This window comes from Rattus rattus, chromosome 8 (genome assembly GCF_011064425.1).
Source record: "Rattus rattus isolate New Zealand chromosome 8, Rrattus_CSIRO_v1, whole genome shotgun sequence".
Classification (NCBI taxonomy): domain Eukaryota; kingdom Metazoa; phylum Chordata; class Mammalia; order Rodentia; family Muridae; genus Rattus; species Rattus rattus.
In genome coordinates, this window is record NC_046161.1 from 70,297,437 (window position 1) to 70,313,132 (window position 15,696).

The following is a 15,696-nucleotide window of genomic DNA, read 5'->3' on the forward strand; positions in this document are numbered from 1 at the left end:
GAGATAGTGCAACCAACAGTACCTCAGGCCACCTCTTTCTACCTTCAAAGTTGCTCCTCTCCACCACCTCCCAGTTTGCATTTGCCCAGGAATAAGAATTTTCTCCTGGGACCTCTTAAAACCTGCAGTCCTGACATTTTAAGTTATCCTTTCTACCGCTCCCCTATTTAATCCTTGCCTTCTGCCTCTTCTTGGAACAGTTAGTACCTGGGCTCATTTCCCCAGTCATCTCCAAAACACTGCGCTGACTGTTCTCCAATAGCGTGGAGCTTGGCATCCTTCCTTATCACCTACCTCATTTTGTTCTAACTCAAAGCCCACCTTCTTATGTGGGAACTGTAATGTGGCTGCTGTCCGCCCAGCTTCTCCCCACTTGCTTGAGTTCTTTATTGCCATACATTACAGTTATTGCAATTTCAGTGTCATCTAGAAGTTATGCAAAGAAAGAGCCTTGCTATGTGCCAAGGTGTTCCAATGAAATAAACGAGAGAGTCCAGTTTATGAATGCCCACAGACGCCACAGCCAATTCTGCCGTCTTCGACAACCAGCTCTGAAGACCTGCCCATCCTGCAGTACCTATCCTGGGAATCTGTGACTGTGGCCTAACATATTTGTAGATGACAGCATCATATTGCAATATCCAAAGGCTGAATATTCTTCTTTACCTTCTCTGATTTCAAGTGATCCTGCAGAGTGATAAGATTGTAGAACTTTAGTGTTAAAAATTTTGTTATGTCATCACCATCTATAATGTCTGCTCCACCCTGCTTAGCAGGACCCTCACACCTGAAACAAGAACATTCATTTAGATATAGGACTTCCTCTCCTTTGGAAAATACATTTCAGCCTGGTCTTGTTTTGAGGCTTCAATACCACACATAGCTCTCATCCAAAGTGTTGTTTAAGGCTCTTCTTGGACCTGTCATGCGTAACAGTTGTCTTTTCCAGTTTGTAATTGAGTTTTATTTTAAAATCTAACTCATATCCTATGCTATATAAGCATTAAATAGTTGCACATCTGTGAATTCTGGGTGGGACACATACATTTATTTTGTAATGTTTATTGAGGATCTTCTTCATGCCAGGCTCTATTCTAAGAGGTCGATACGCACTGAAACAAATGTGCGTTATCATATATGAGCTCCATTCTAGGGAAAGAAACGAACAATCAACAAGGTATGCATATGTAACACACTCATTGTGGATGAGTGCTGGAGGCAGCTGTTTTCTCCATGTTGAGACATTTCCTCCTGGAGGCAGGAAGGAGGCTCTTAAGACAGGAAGTAAGCAGGATGATAGTTTATATTTTATATCAGCTGTCACTGTGATGAGATGTAGAATAGCTTTGGAGACAGAAACCTTTGTACATGCCTATAGTGGATTTCCCAGATGAGGTTAATAGGGATGGAACATCCACTGGCAGACTGGATTGAAAGGAGAAGGTAAGAGAAGCACTGGGTTTCATCCCTCTGTTTCCCAATTGTGGATGCTGCCTAGACCTTCCACAATGGCTGTTCAGCCAAATCGGACCCTTCGTTCTTTCAGTTGCTGTTGTTACAAGGCACAGGAAGCTCTTACAAATTTCACAATTGACAAGGACTCTTCCTGTCAATTATAGAAATGGTAACAATGTCCAGGAGAGGAGACTCTACCAGGCAGGATGCCTGCGAGTTATCAGGAAGACTCCAGGCATGCAGCTTTTGGAAGCCATTGCCTTCATTGGGGTGGACTTTCAGTGATGAAGTTGCCTGGTGTAAGTCCGTGTCCCTGGTACTCTTTGTTCCATTGTAAATTACCTAAATAAACCCAGTGGTTCGTCAATTTGATCTTTGCTTGAACCATTTCCTTTGTGTAGTTTGGTACTGTATGTAAGGTAAACAGACACCTGTTTGTTTCCTTAGGAAAGTTAGACAACACTGATTAAGGATGGCAGGGAGTAGAAAGGGGTTTCTTTGTTATATGTTATTCCTTTTCATATTATTTTGTAACAAGATTTTAGGATTCAGGAAGTAAACCACAGAGATGTAGCAGAGAAACAGTGAAGTGCGAATGTTCAAGTATTCACTAACAGCAGAGAACTCAGTGTCACGGAAGTGTCACCTGTCAATGTCAGGTGAAGAGCAACTGGGAGAGGATGTCAGGTGCTCAAAGGACACAAGGTCATGAGACACATTCATAGCCATGGCAAAGACTAGATTTCTCACCAAGGGAAGTTATAGGAGGTGTTGAAGAGAGCAGTTATGTGATTTGAAACATTAGCAAGGTGGCTCCATACCTCAGAGTAAGAATGGAAGGGAAGGGAAGAGGCTGCTACAGTTTTCTTGTAAGAATACAGAAAAGAAATTGTTTCCAAGAAAACAAAACCGTGACTTAAAAAGAATCCATATGTGGCTTTTCAGTGAAAGAAACAATGAGTCAGTGAGGAGTCCCCATGTATATCCTGACAGCTTAATAAATGTGTACCGGACTTTAAAAAAAAAACATTAATACCAATACTCCTCAAATTATTCTACATAATAAAAGCAAGGAATGTTACCCAATTTATTTATGAGGATATAGTGACCCTGATACTCAAACAATGACAAAAAAAGAATTATAAACCTATGTCCCTGCTGAACAAAGAAGCAAAAATACTCAATAAAATATTCAAAAACTGAATTCAAGAACACATAAAAAAATCATCTAACACTATCAAGTACACTTCATCCCAAGGATGAAGGAATGGTTCAATATTCAAAAGTAAGAAAATGCAATCTACCACGTATACAAACTAAAAGAAGAAAACCCCACATGATCATCTCATTAGATGCCAAAAAGACCTTTGACAAAATCCAACATTCCTTCATGAAAAAGTTCTGAAGAGATGCGGATACAAGGAGAACACCTAAACTTAAGAAAGCAATTTACAGCAAGTCCATAAAAAAGAAAGAAAGAAAGAGAGAAAGGAAGGAAGGAAGAAAGAAAGGAAGGAAGGAAGGAAGGAAGGAAGGAAGGAAGTTGTTTACTAAGACAGGGTAAACTTTAGGGGAAAGTCTCTGACTAAAAGCCTTAGGCCTGAGCAAAGGAGCTACCTGTTGAGTGTTGTGCTTAAAGGGCCACGTGTATGGGTGTCACTTTCTCAAAGTCACTCCAGCCTTCTACCACTGTTTGAATGTACAGTGTATTCCATGGCTCCTAAAATATGAGAACTGTATGGGATGTGATTTCTGAAGATTCCAATAGACTTTGAGAGCGACAAACTTTTCTGTGTCACTACCCACAGTGACTTTAGAATAAGTGTCTCTCCCCATAACGATGACATAGTAAGCAACCATGCATAAAGGTTTGATCAAGTCCCTTGTGCCCAAGCTGTGAGTCATTTGAATACCTGTTCATCTAAATCGTTCTTATCACAGAGGCTCGGCATTTAAAAAGTCAGAGCTTGTATGGGAGAGCTAGACAAGTGGGCAGAGCCCTTGCTGCGTGAGTATGAGGACCTGAGCTTGAAGCAGTGGGAGCAACATAAAACACTGACTTGATGATGCATTTCTGCAAGAAACAGAAGAATCCCTGGAAGCTCTTGGGCCAGCTTGCCTGGAGTACGTGGTAGCAAACAGAAGAAAGAACCTGTCTCACAGAAGGCTGGAGATGATGGCAGACACCCAGGGTTGTCTTCTGACCTCCACAGCATGTTGTGCCTTCTGTGCACACATGCACATGCACAAGCACACACACACACACACACACACACACACACACACACACACACACACACACACTGACAAGACTAAACAACAAACCTCTTATATCTGTACTTAAAACTATGCTTTCAAGTTGAAAGAGAGATCTGTGGAGGGAAACAGAAACTAACCCTGGCATTATTTCGTGTTTATAGAGCTCTTAGAGGTACTCTTGCCTCTGAGCGTTCTGCCAGTCACAATCGTTAATGTGTTTAATTTGCCCTTTAAATTAGCATTTTTCCATAAACCATTTCCAGCGAGTCAGTAACTGGCTCTGTGTTCATAAGTGGCATTATTCAGCCAGGCTTTGAACCCCAGTTCTCATTTTCCCTCCTGCTGAAGTGAGTACCCCTCTGTTGCTGCTCAGAGGCTCAGCCTGAGGTTGGCATTGCCTGGTGGAACAGGATGGGTGGAGCCGATGGGGTCAGCACCGAAGGCTAATTAAAATGTTGGCAAGATGCAGATGGGATAATATCTCCAAAGGTTTTGAGCTATTTACTGAAAGATCTTGAATAATTTCCATAACTTATTTTGACTGTGGTTAAGAACTCTATTTAAGGTAATCTACCTTTAGTATCAATGATTCATCTTGTTAAAAACATTTAAACCAGTGAGTATGTTTTCCAACGAACAACAAAACCATTTATGCTAACTTTTCTGTAAAAATATTAAAAACTTAAAATGGCCCATCTTCAAGTTATTTTTATTAAAAGCAAGTGACAACATACATCATGTGTTAACTCTTCACTAAGCACCAGGCTACATCAGTCACAACCATAACATCAATAAATCTTTCCCACAAAGTTTGGGCCAATTGCCAATATCATTCCTTTGATTTTATTTTTTTCCTGTGGTACAGGCTAGGAATTGAACACAGGGTCCTGTTCATGGTGAGCTTAGGGCTTTAAAACTGAGTTAACATTCCCTAAAACAACAACAACAACAACAACAACAACAACAACAACTTCTTCCTCCTCCCCTCTTCTTCCTCCTCCCCCTCTTCTTCCTCCTCCCCCTCTTCTTCTTCTTTCTCCTCCTTCTTCCCCTCCTCCTCCTCCTCCTCATTCTACCCCTCTTCTTTCCCCTCTCTCCTCCTCATCCCTCTCTTCCTCCCCTCCTCCTCCCTCCTTTTCCTCCTCTTTTTTCTTCTTTAGTTTTGAAACAGGATTCTGTTAATTTGCCCAATTGGCTTCAAAACTTGAAATATTCCTGCCTCATTCTCCTGAATATTATTATTATTCTATTTTGAGCAGAAGATAGGAGAGAATAATAATTAAATGGGTTGTTGTTGGCATTTGTAGATCATCTCATGGTGTGTAAGGGTGTTCGTCATGACTATAGTGTGTAACCAACTTTAACAACATTTTCAAGAAGCTCCTAGGGCTTTCTTCAATAGTATTATTGATGCTATAATATCTAATGCTTAAACATTTAAACATTTAAAACATAGTTCTTCTGCATCCAAATAAGTTTTCTTTGGCCAAGCTGTGGCATAAGGTTTTGTCCTCACTACGAGTCTAATCAGTATTAAGAGAAATGATTTGGGGAGTGATAATGGCTCCAGCATTATTCTTTATGCTCTGGTTTATTGTTCAAGATTTTAGGCATGGGGGGCCTTTCATATGACTCTTAGGGTGTTCTTTCTCTACTTCTGTGAAGAATGTCACGGGGATTTTGATAGAGATAGCATTAAATGGCTTTCGATTGAATGGTCACTTTTATAATATCAACTCTACATGTTTCTAAGCATGGGATGTCTATCCATGTTTCTCAGTATTTCTAGTCAGAGATTTAAGTTATTACCGGACACTGTAACTTTTTGAGGCTATTGTGAATTAATTGTTTCTGTAATCTTTTTCCCAGAGTATTTATCATTTGTTGGTCTCACTGGAAAACGGTAGCATTTGTGTCAACACTTTTGTCTCACACATAGCACTCTGTAACAAACTCTCAAGTGCTTATGAATCACAAAGTATAAAATACCACTCTCTGCTTGTTATTTTCTGAGTAATTTATGTGTGTCTGTGGTCCTGAGAAGGAACACCCATCTTAACTTGTCTCAGCCATCAGAAATAAATGTTACACATAAATGCTTTGATGAGTTTCATTAACATCTGAAACACTTTTCACAAGTTTAAACAGATCCTATAGGTGGCTGAATAGTTTATACTTAAGAAAGAGTATTATGAAACATAAGGTCGATACATATCTTTGATTTGATTCTCCAAATGATCATTGTCATACAAAAAACAGTATAACCGCAGGATGATGAACAACATTTCTGTCCAAAGAATAAAAACATAAACTATGAATTGAATAATTCAATAACTTGTGTGTCTGAAATTATGAAAGTAATTTTAATACTTTCCAAAATAAAGCTGGGAGTGACATCAGCAAGGTAGCAGTGAGTGGTGTCAAAAAGATTTTATTGGCAATGATACTAAGGAAACAAAAAGGTTTATTTTTAAAATATTACCAGTAAAATTTTCTTTCTGGGTTTTAAAATATTGCCAGTAAAAATTTCTTTCTGGGTTTTAACTAACATTTCATTTCTATCTTATTGCATAATACCTCAGTGATAGAGATGAAAGGTCTAGAGATCACATTGTCTAGTTTCTTATAATTTATTACTAAGTTTCAATTGAGTACAAAATACATTTTCCTTGAAACTAAATAATAATTGCCATTTAAAGAAGCAGAATGCCAGGGTGTTGAGGTGGGAGTGGGAGTATCTTCATAGAAGCAGGGGGAGGTGGGTATTTGAGAGGGGGGAAGGGGATAACATTTGAAATGTAAATACATAAAATATCCAATAAAAAGCAAAGAAGAAGTATAAATATGTAAACTATCCAATAAAAAAGAACTTTGTATATTTAAACTCAGGACATAAATGCATTGACATTCTTCCTTTTTTAATTTTTCAAACATATTTTAATGATTTGTGAGATGTTTTATTAAATGGCTACATTGAAATCACAGTTTTAAGCTTCATATGTTTTTTCTTTACATCTAATTTCATTCATTTCTGTTTCTTCTGTTATTTTTTAAGGTCCTTTTTTTGGAAATGTTCATATAGTTTTACATGTTTATATGTGTCTATATATCTCTCATAACTTGAGCGATCCATGGTACATTTATATTTTTGTATCGAAGCAACCATGAAATGATGAATAGAAATAAATTCATGTGTTTATTGTTCAAGTCACATTTGAAAATATTATCTCGTGTGTGTGTGTGTGTGTGTGTGTGTGTGTGTGTGTGTGTGTGTGTGTAAACCCATACCACAGCTTGCATATGGAGGTCAGCGGATAACTTTGTGAAGTTGGCACTTTTTCTGTCTTTATGTGGGATTTCAGAAAATGAACTCAGCTCATCAGACTTTGCAATGAGCTCTTTTACCTGCAGAGCCATATGCTGGCCCTTGAGTTTTGTCTCTTTTCAATTAGTAAATACTTTTAGATGATTTTAACGTATGCCTTCTGTGGTCTGTAATCTGCTGTGTATGAGAAGTGACCATTATTTAATGCTCTTATGTTTTTCTGTAACCATACAGATAGAGAAGAGTTCACACTTTTAGACCCTTTTAAAGCTTCTGTTTAAATTCTAGCTAAAGGCTGTGGGGAAACACTTTACTGAACGTACCCATTTTTTCACTGATTGTCTACAGATCGATAGAAATAAGTGAATACCCTTCTTAATGCTCTGAATGAAAGTATCAAGTAATATTGCCCATGGACATTTAAGTGCAGCAAGCATATCATTTCTTTGGTTATAGATACATATTAATTAGATTGCCAAAGATTGGCTTAAAACTAACCTGGGTATATAGATATTCTGAATGAAGGCTTTTCCAATGTCAGCTTTATAAAGTCAGCCCTTCCTTCTATGGAGGAGCCCAAGAAAAGAACGGTCTTTGGTTCATTCTGAAGGATGAAAGTTCCTATAAAAATCTACAGTATTGTCAATGATAATGTTTTAAATACTTCTGATTTTGCTGGGTTAAAATAGAAATTAGTAGTCAACAATAAAAAGATAGAATTTAGAGTGTCTAACATTGCTATAAAATGCACCATGCACATAATTCAGATGAGATGAAAAAAATAGAGATTTCTCTTTGAATGTTGATCTCTAATGCCCTTTTAAAAGTCTAATTTAATTTCAAAAGAAACATCTATGTTTTCCAGGTCCACACACACCATCTGTGTAGTGATGGCATTTGATTTGGCTAGTATCATTTTTCACTTTAAGAATGCATGTTATGAAATTGGATATTTCACTGTGTGTAAAGAATTTACATACACAAGTGTTATTCAAACTGGAGTCCATGGGGGTGGGATTCAAAGAAAGATATGTAGAAAGGTGAGAGTTAGTATGGAATAACCAGGCAGTGTGTGAATATGATCAAATACATTGTCTGAAATTCTTGAAGAATTAATGAAATATTATTTTTTTTCTTTTTTCTTTTTTTTCGGAGCTGGGGACCGAACCCAGGGCCTTGCACTTGCTAGGCAAGCGCTCTACCACTGAGCTAAATCCCCAACCCTGAAATATTATTTTTAAGAAGGAATGAAATGAGCGAAATCTACAAATCCACCTAGAAATTTCTAAAATGGGTGGTATTCAGTAGAGAAAAATGAAGACTTAGATGGGAGATAATAAAGAATTGTATCTATTACCATGAAGGGAATTGACTATCTAAAGCCACTAATTATTACTGATAGAAAATACATATGCTATTCACACAGTCACACATACACTAAAGATTGTAGAGAAATCCCACCCAGTATATAACTCCCACTTAATTTTGTGTGTACGTTAACATACGAGTCAATCAGATCACTTATGTTCTATGTGAAAGAATGGTTCCTTTTAGTTTTCAACCAAAACTGAATAATTGATATGTTTAATCACATCTTCAAGAAAACTAGGATACGAGCCAGGGATATTAGCAAATTAAACTAATGTCATCCTTTATTTTCCCATTTTCTTTCTTTTTTTTTTTTCTCTTCTCATTCTGCTTAGTTAATAGTGTAGCTTCATAAGTGAAAAGTGGATAGGAAGTTTCCTTGGAAAACTAAAGCAACATGAAAATTTAACATACCATTTCCTCTACCGTTTCTTTATGAATGTGAATCATTCAAACTCTGCTGCCAAATGTGGGCCTGGACAATCTCTTGAAATGCTCAATAACATGGCTTTTAAAGCAATAAAAGTGAACTTTAGATGGTAGGCTCTTTTAAGGGCAATGCTGCTCACTTCTGCAAAGTAATTTTTTTTTCATTATTTAACTTTTGATTGATTCTTTGTGAAGTTTGAATCATGTATCCCAGTCCCACTCATCTCCCCATTTCTTAGTACACACCCTCTGCCCTTGCAACCTTTCCACCCCAAAAGAAAAAAATACCTCACTGTGGATGTCGTAATGTGTTGTGAGTCTCCTTGCTCTCAGTGGATCATCGGCCAATTCAGTCCATGAAGGCACTGGGAGCAGAGATTTCGAATAGAGGACTGGGAAGTCCTGTATGTGTGTGGTGAATGGCCACCCATGACTGCTTAACACTAGGCAGATCAACTTAGGTTGACTGAAGGCTTATAAAGTTTTGGGAGACTGAGAGTAGGGACATCCAGGATGTACAAAGGTCATCGGCTGGGGGCTTAGCGTACCTGGAATGCCTCATTAGCATGGGGGAGCATTTCAGGAATCTCAGGTGCCGACTGAACAGGTTTTGTCAGGAGAAAGGAAATCAAGTCCTATAAACTAACTGAGGCTATGTGAGTTTGCTCAGGTAGAGGCGAGTAAGAGTATGGGGAGTTAAAATTCACTGGACAAGAAGTTCTGTCCCCAAAAAAGGGAGTCCCCCATATTGCACTGAGCCCAGAGGCTATCCAGTCATGGCGGACTTCCACCTTAATTAGCAGAGTTTTCCCACACAGTGTGTCACAGTGTGTCCCACAGTGCACCCTTTGGTCCACACTTCCTGCTCAGGCGTACATTTGCAGTTCTCCAGTGTCTCATTTGTCTTTCAGCTTTAATATGTACTCCTTGAATATGTGTGATACAAAACCCTTTCTTGGCCAACTTCTAGAGAACGTTATAAATATTCAGATAAACCTCATAGAATAATTGACCTAAGTGTATTATGTGACATTAGAATTCAAGGATTTAAACTAACATCGTTTGTTGTCTCACCTCAAGAGGTTACTGGTCCTTAGATGACCCATCATGTGCTATGTTTTACCCTCTTTTGGACTGCTTCTGTGGGACTTGTCCATTTATAACTGCTTATCTTGTAACACTTTATGACACAAGGACTGTGTACAATGGGGTTATATTGATAGCCTCAGGGGATTGCTTCTGTAATAGGCTTAATTAAGGTCAGCTCAAAAAGGCTAAATAGTTATGTTAAATTAAAGAAGGACATAAAAGCCCATCAAATAAGAAGACACTCCAACTTGACTGAAATGGTTATTGTTTTTGGTTTTCTTTATATACTGGCGAAGAGTGACAACCAAATCACACTGATGCAGAGGGAAATACCCAGCTCTTCAATTGTACACGGCACCTAATTTTCACCTTCAAAACACTGTGTTCCTTTTTTGGGTAAACAGCCTCCTTTAATAAAGCAGTGCTCTTTGTCCATGCATGCGGGAAGATAATTCATGATGAAAACAGAGTGGAAACGATGATAATGAGATCACATTTACAATCGCCTGGTTTTGATTTTGTTCTGGTCTCATTTCTCTTATTTGACGACAAGAGTTAATAATGAAGAAAGGGAGTGTCTCCCCTTTCTCCATCTGCTCATGCCATACCCCTTACTTCTTGGTGAATTATAACCACTCCGTCATTAGGCATGATTGCAATATTGTTATCCAGAACCAAGCCCAAAGCTAAGGATCCTGGGCTCTCCTCTCAGCTCCCACCCTCTCAAGTTAATTCCATGCCTCACAACTGGAGAAGAAGATGCAGAAATGAAAAAGATTTGTTATTCTTTTGCCAGTAAATTTTAGTTTCACAGATATTGTCAAAGATGGTCAGTTAGAATTGAATTAGCAATTATTTGGATTCTTTCAGGAAGTGAGCACAGGATGTTAGTCAAGCCTATCACAACTTTAGATGCCAAATAAGCCAGTGAGTTTCATTCCTTGTTACACACACACACACACACACACACACACACACACACACACACACACACAAACAAACACACATGCAGAAACATGGTGAGAATTCCTTCAAAAACCCTTATGTTATGTGAATATGCTTTTGTTTTAATCCCAGATGTGGGGTGAGAGGCTGCTTCACAGCAGGTGATTATGATTTGCCTCATGCCCCTAGCAGTGGCGTGATCTTTGACAGCTGCAGATAGTTTAATTCCGGGGGCTCTGAGGAGGGTATAAGTGAGAGAGCCCTGAGAGAGCCTGAGCAGCTGCTGCCGCCACTGGTTCTTATTGCTGTGGTGTTTGCTACTGCTGGATTGTTGGTTTGCTGGAGTGCTGGATATTCTGACGATGATGATTGGACTTGCCCCAAGGAACCCAATGCCCCTAATCAGTAGGAAGCAGTCTAAAATGGTCTCCCTCCCCCTTTCCCTCTAACCTTTTTTTCCTACCTAGTGTTGGGAGTTTGGAAGGAATTAGGGTGATTAAGGGTAAAAGGGAAGGTAGAGATATAAGAACCCAATAAAATAGCTAAACTATCTCTCTCTCTCTCTCTCTCTCTCTCTCTCTCTCTCTCTCTCTCTCTCTCACACACACACACACACACACACACGCACACACTTCAATAGGCATTGGAAAGATATTTCCAATGGCGCTTAGTGGCCGTAGTTATCTTGGGGTAACCAAAGCTATCTAATTGAATCTAAAGCTTGCCAAATGGGGGGAACTTATTCATGCTATTGTAAATTTAGCCAAGAACCACTGCTAAAGAGGTTATAGACCCTAGACCCTAGAGGAGAAACTACCATTCCTAAGTCCCTATAACTTACATTCTTAGTTCTTATGCTCATAGCAACAGCTCATAGCAACAGGTCTCACTCCTGAAAAAGGATGCGTGTCTTTTTCAGAATGCAGAGACTGTTACAGAGATCTATGTCTGGTCAAAAGGCAGAGAATAAGTGACCATGCTGTCCAGCTCTCAAATGGAACAACTCTAGCACAACCCCTGCACCTAAAATTTAGATGACATTGAAGAAGGAGGAGCACAAAAATTGCTAAAGGCTGAAGAGTAGAAGGCTACAAGGATATACTGCGTTCTGAACATGGCAAGGATGTTACATACATGAAATTGCAGCAAAATGGTCACCTGCACAGACCTGCGATACCTCCACCTGTTAACATGCCAACATATGTACATATGTACATATGGGCCACAGGAGTCGAATTCAGTAGGTCATGTGTATGTATGCACATTTCCTAGATATGTATGTATAACAACAATAATCATATCAAAAGTGGTTATGAAGTCCAGACGGAGCAGGTAGAGTAGAAGGATTTGGATGGGAGAGGAATAGGTGGGAATAATCTAATCTCAATGTACTCATATATGAAATTCCAAAATAATTTTAAAAGTTGCCATCTCTCGCATGAATATTTGTGTCATGACAGGGACAGAATCAGCGTATAAGTTGGTTGAGTGTATTTGACAAAAACCAAATAGTTGGAAGCCCGGGTCCTGAATGTCTAAGTTTATTTTTATTTGAAGACATGATGATGAATCATTCACATTCAGCCGGTTTTGATGCTGACATATGTAGCTTACATCTCATTTAAACTTTATATGAAATTTAGAAAGCTTATTTTTTTCTTATTTAGATTTAACCTTTTAATAAGTATATTTACATCTTCTAGAATACTTATTAATTCATATACTTATTAATTGCTAATTACATAATATCTTATTAATACATCTAATGCTTCCTCTGAATTAGAACCATAGGACCAGAGACTCCAGAATCTGAGCAGTTCGCTGTCTCAGCTATGGAGGGAAAGTAGGACAGTGTAGGCAGTTAGGAGCTTTGAGTCCTGTTTGGAGAGTAATAGTAAGTAGCATTTGTTGGGAGCTCTTCTGTGTGAGAAAGAAAAGAAGCAAATAGCACTCTTTCTTTCCTCTATAGACTCAGGTGTTTATGCACGAGCCAAAGTACCAAATCCACATTCAAATTTAGGGGATAGCGGTGGCTTCTTGCTTAACTCTGTGGTTATTACAAAAACCATTTTTACAGTAATACATATTAACTGTATAAAGTAATGAGTTCGTTATGATATTTCTATACATGTATATAATATGTTTGAATCAGATTCTCTCATCTTCATTAGCCTTTCTTACTCCACCTTCCTCTCCCATATCTTATAATACCATCACCTTACTCCCCTTCCCACTGAATTTACACAACCAAGAAAACATGGTATTTTTGTAAAGCTGTCTGATTTGGCTAGCGTCTGTTTTTTTGGAAAAAAAAATGGCATATTTTTTATGGACGAATAAAATACACTGAACACATTTTCTGTTTCCGTGCATCTGTCATTGGGCACCTAGACCGATTTTCTGACTTGGCTGTTCTAAATAGTGCCTATCTCAGTATTCTTGGCTACGTAGGTATTTATATTGTAAGTTGTCACTGATTCATTGGGTGTGTATCCAGGAGTGGTTTAGCCAGATCATATGGTATTTATATGGTTAGCCTTTTAGTAAACCACCATACTGTTTCCATAGTGTCTGGATTTACTTAAATTCCACCAAATAGTACATAAATGTTTCTTATTTTCCCACAGCTATGCCCAAACTTATTTTTTTTCTTGATAGGCATTCTGACTTGGGTAAAATGGACTTGAGGTACGGTTTTAATTTGAATTTTCCTTGTGGTTCAGGTTAAGATTGTCAAACAAGTTTTTTTTCTTATATTATTGAACATCTGTGCTTCTTACTTTGAAAAGTGCTACATTCTTTTGCCCACATATTGGCTAATTTATTTTCTCTTTTTGTATTTAAGTTTTTTAGAATGTCATTTTCTCCAGACATTCTGGCTTACTTTGAGTTCTTTATTTTGGATGCTAATGTCTGTAACATGAATAGCTTGCAATGATTTTTAGTGATCTATAACAATGGAATTGAATTATTCAAAAGAAAATTGACCTTTGGGATTTCAATAATAATACTTATCACAAAGTTACAATAAATGAATTGTTTCAATGATGCAAATAGTATAAATGGCATATCAGGTCTATATTCTATTGATTTTTTTCTTTTTACTATTTTAACTTTGTGGAGTTAGAATTTATTTAACAGAATGTAATTAGTTAATAAAAATAAGCTATTGTGTTTGTTACTCTTCTATTGTTGTGATAAAACACCATAGTCAAGGAAACTCAAAGACAGAAGAGTTTCATTGGGCTTACAGTTCCAGAGAAGAATGAGTCCATTGTGGTGGGGAACCTACAATCAAGACAGGAACGGAGGCAGGAGCAGGAAGCTGAGAGCTGACATCTTCAATTATGAGCAATAAACGGAGAGAACAACTGGACACAAATACACAAAACCCGTCCTTAGTGGCATCCTTCCTCCAGCAAGGTTACACCTCCCAACTTCCTTAAACAGCACCACCAACTGATCAAGTGTCCAAATCCTAAGCCAATGGGAAACATTTTCATTTAAGCCATGACTTTCCACTCCCTGACTACCATGGGTTCATGGCCATATCATGGTTCAAATACACTTAGTCCAAAGTTTCTTCAGAGACTCAAGGCAATGTCTTAAGTATAATCCCCCATTAAATTAAAAGCATATTACATAGTTCAAATATTTGATGATACAGAATGGAAAAATTGGAATATAGTCAGGAAATGCAAGACCAAAACCTAGCAAATCTTGTAGCTTCACGTCTGGGGTCAAGGGTTGGGATGGTTCTGCCCCTCTGGCTTTGCTGTCTGCAGCATACATCTCTCTTGGGATAGTTGCACTCGCTGTTTGCAGTCCTCTTTGGTAGATAGGCCATGGCTCTGTAAGTCTTCAACATTTTGGGGTCTTCACTGCAACCCAGGCTTTAACTCCATGGCCTCACACAATGGCTTTTCCAGCATATGGCTCTCTAAAGACATTCACAAAGGGACTCCCTGGCCATGTGCTCCCTGACTTTAGTGGTTATTCGAAACCACAGAGGAAGAATCCATGACTTTGGATTTTCACAGAGGAAGAATCCTGTATGTCTCTAAAGTCAAAACTATATGGACAATATTGCCATGTTAGATTGCCAGCGTGGGATGGACCATATCCCCTTGAATCATGTTAGCAGCAGGACTAATTCAGTTGCTTTCAAAAATGCCTCAGGTATTCTTACATCGTCTGAAAGCTTAGTTGCATGAAGTCTTTCTCTGAAGGTACCCTTCTCTTTATGCCAGTGCAGAGCCAGAAACCTCTCATGCCTCGGCTGTAACATTAAGATTCCTGGTGTATTCTTTCTGCCCCGTGTGTTCTCTCTTCATTGTATATCTGCGTAAACATTATTAGTAACAGTCATGGCAGGGATTCAATGTCTTACTATCTTGAAATTTCCTATGACAAAAGGTTAACCTATGCCTTTTAATTGAGCCTCAGCTAAATTCCTAGGCCATGGGCAAAGGATACCCAGACTCTGCCAAAATAGCACCCAAATGGCCTACAGCCCAGTTGCTGTTAAAATAAGACTTTGCCTCCTCTCAAACCTCTTGTAAGAGGCCTCTATATTCTGCTTTGCCCTCAACACTGTCTTCCAGGCTCCCACTAGAAGCCTACATTTAATTGCTACATTCAACGTATAACCACTTTTCTAGGCCTAAGTCCCAAAGTCTTCCACATTCCTTCACCACCACCACCGCTGCTGCGGACCACTGCTGCCACCGCCACCGCCACTGCCGCCACCGCCACTGCCGCCACCGCCACCGCCACTGCCGCCACCACCACTACCACCACCACCACCACTGCCATCACCATCACCA

General features: G+C 38.8%; 1 protein-coding gene across 2 annotated transcripts in view; it reads left to right on the forward strand.

The window, feature by feature from the left end:
- The window catches only part of Hmgcll1 (3-hydroxymethyl-3-methylglutaryl-CoA lyase like 1), a 120,016-nt gene that overhangs the window by 21,559 nt on the left and 82,761 nt on the right, over positions 1-15,696 (forward strand). The window lies entirely within an intron of this gene.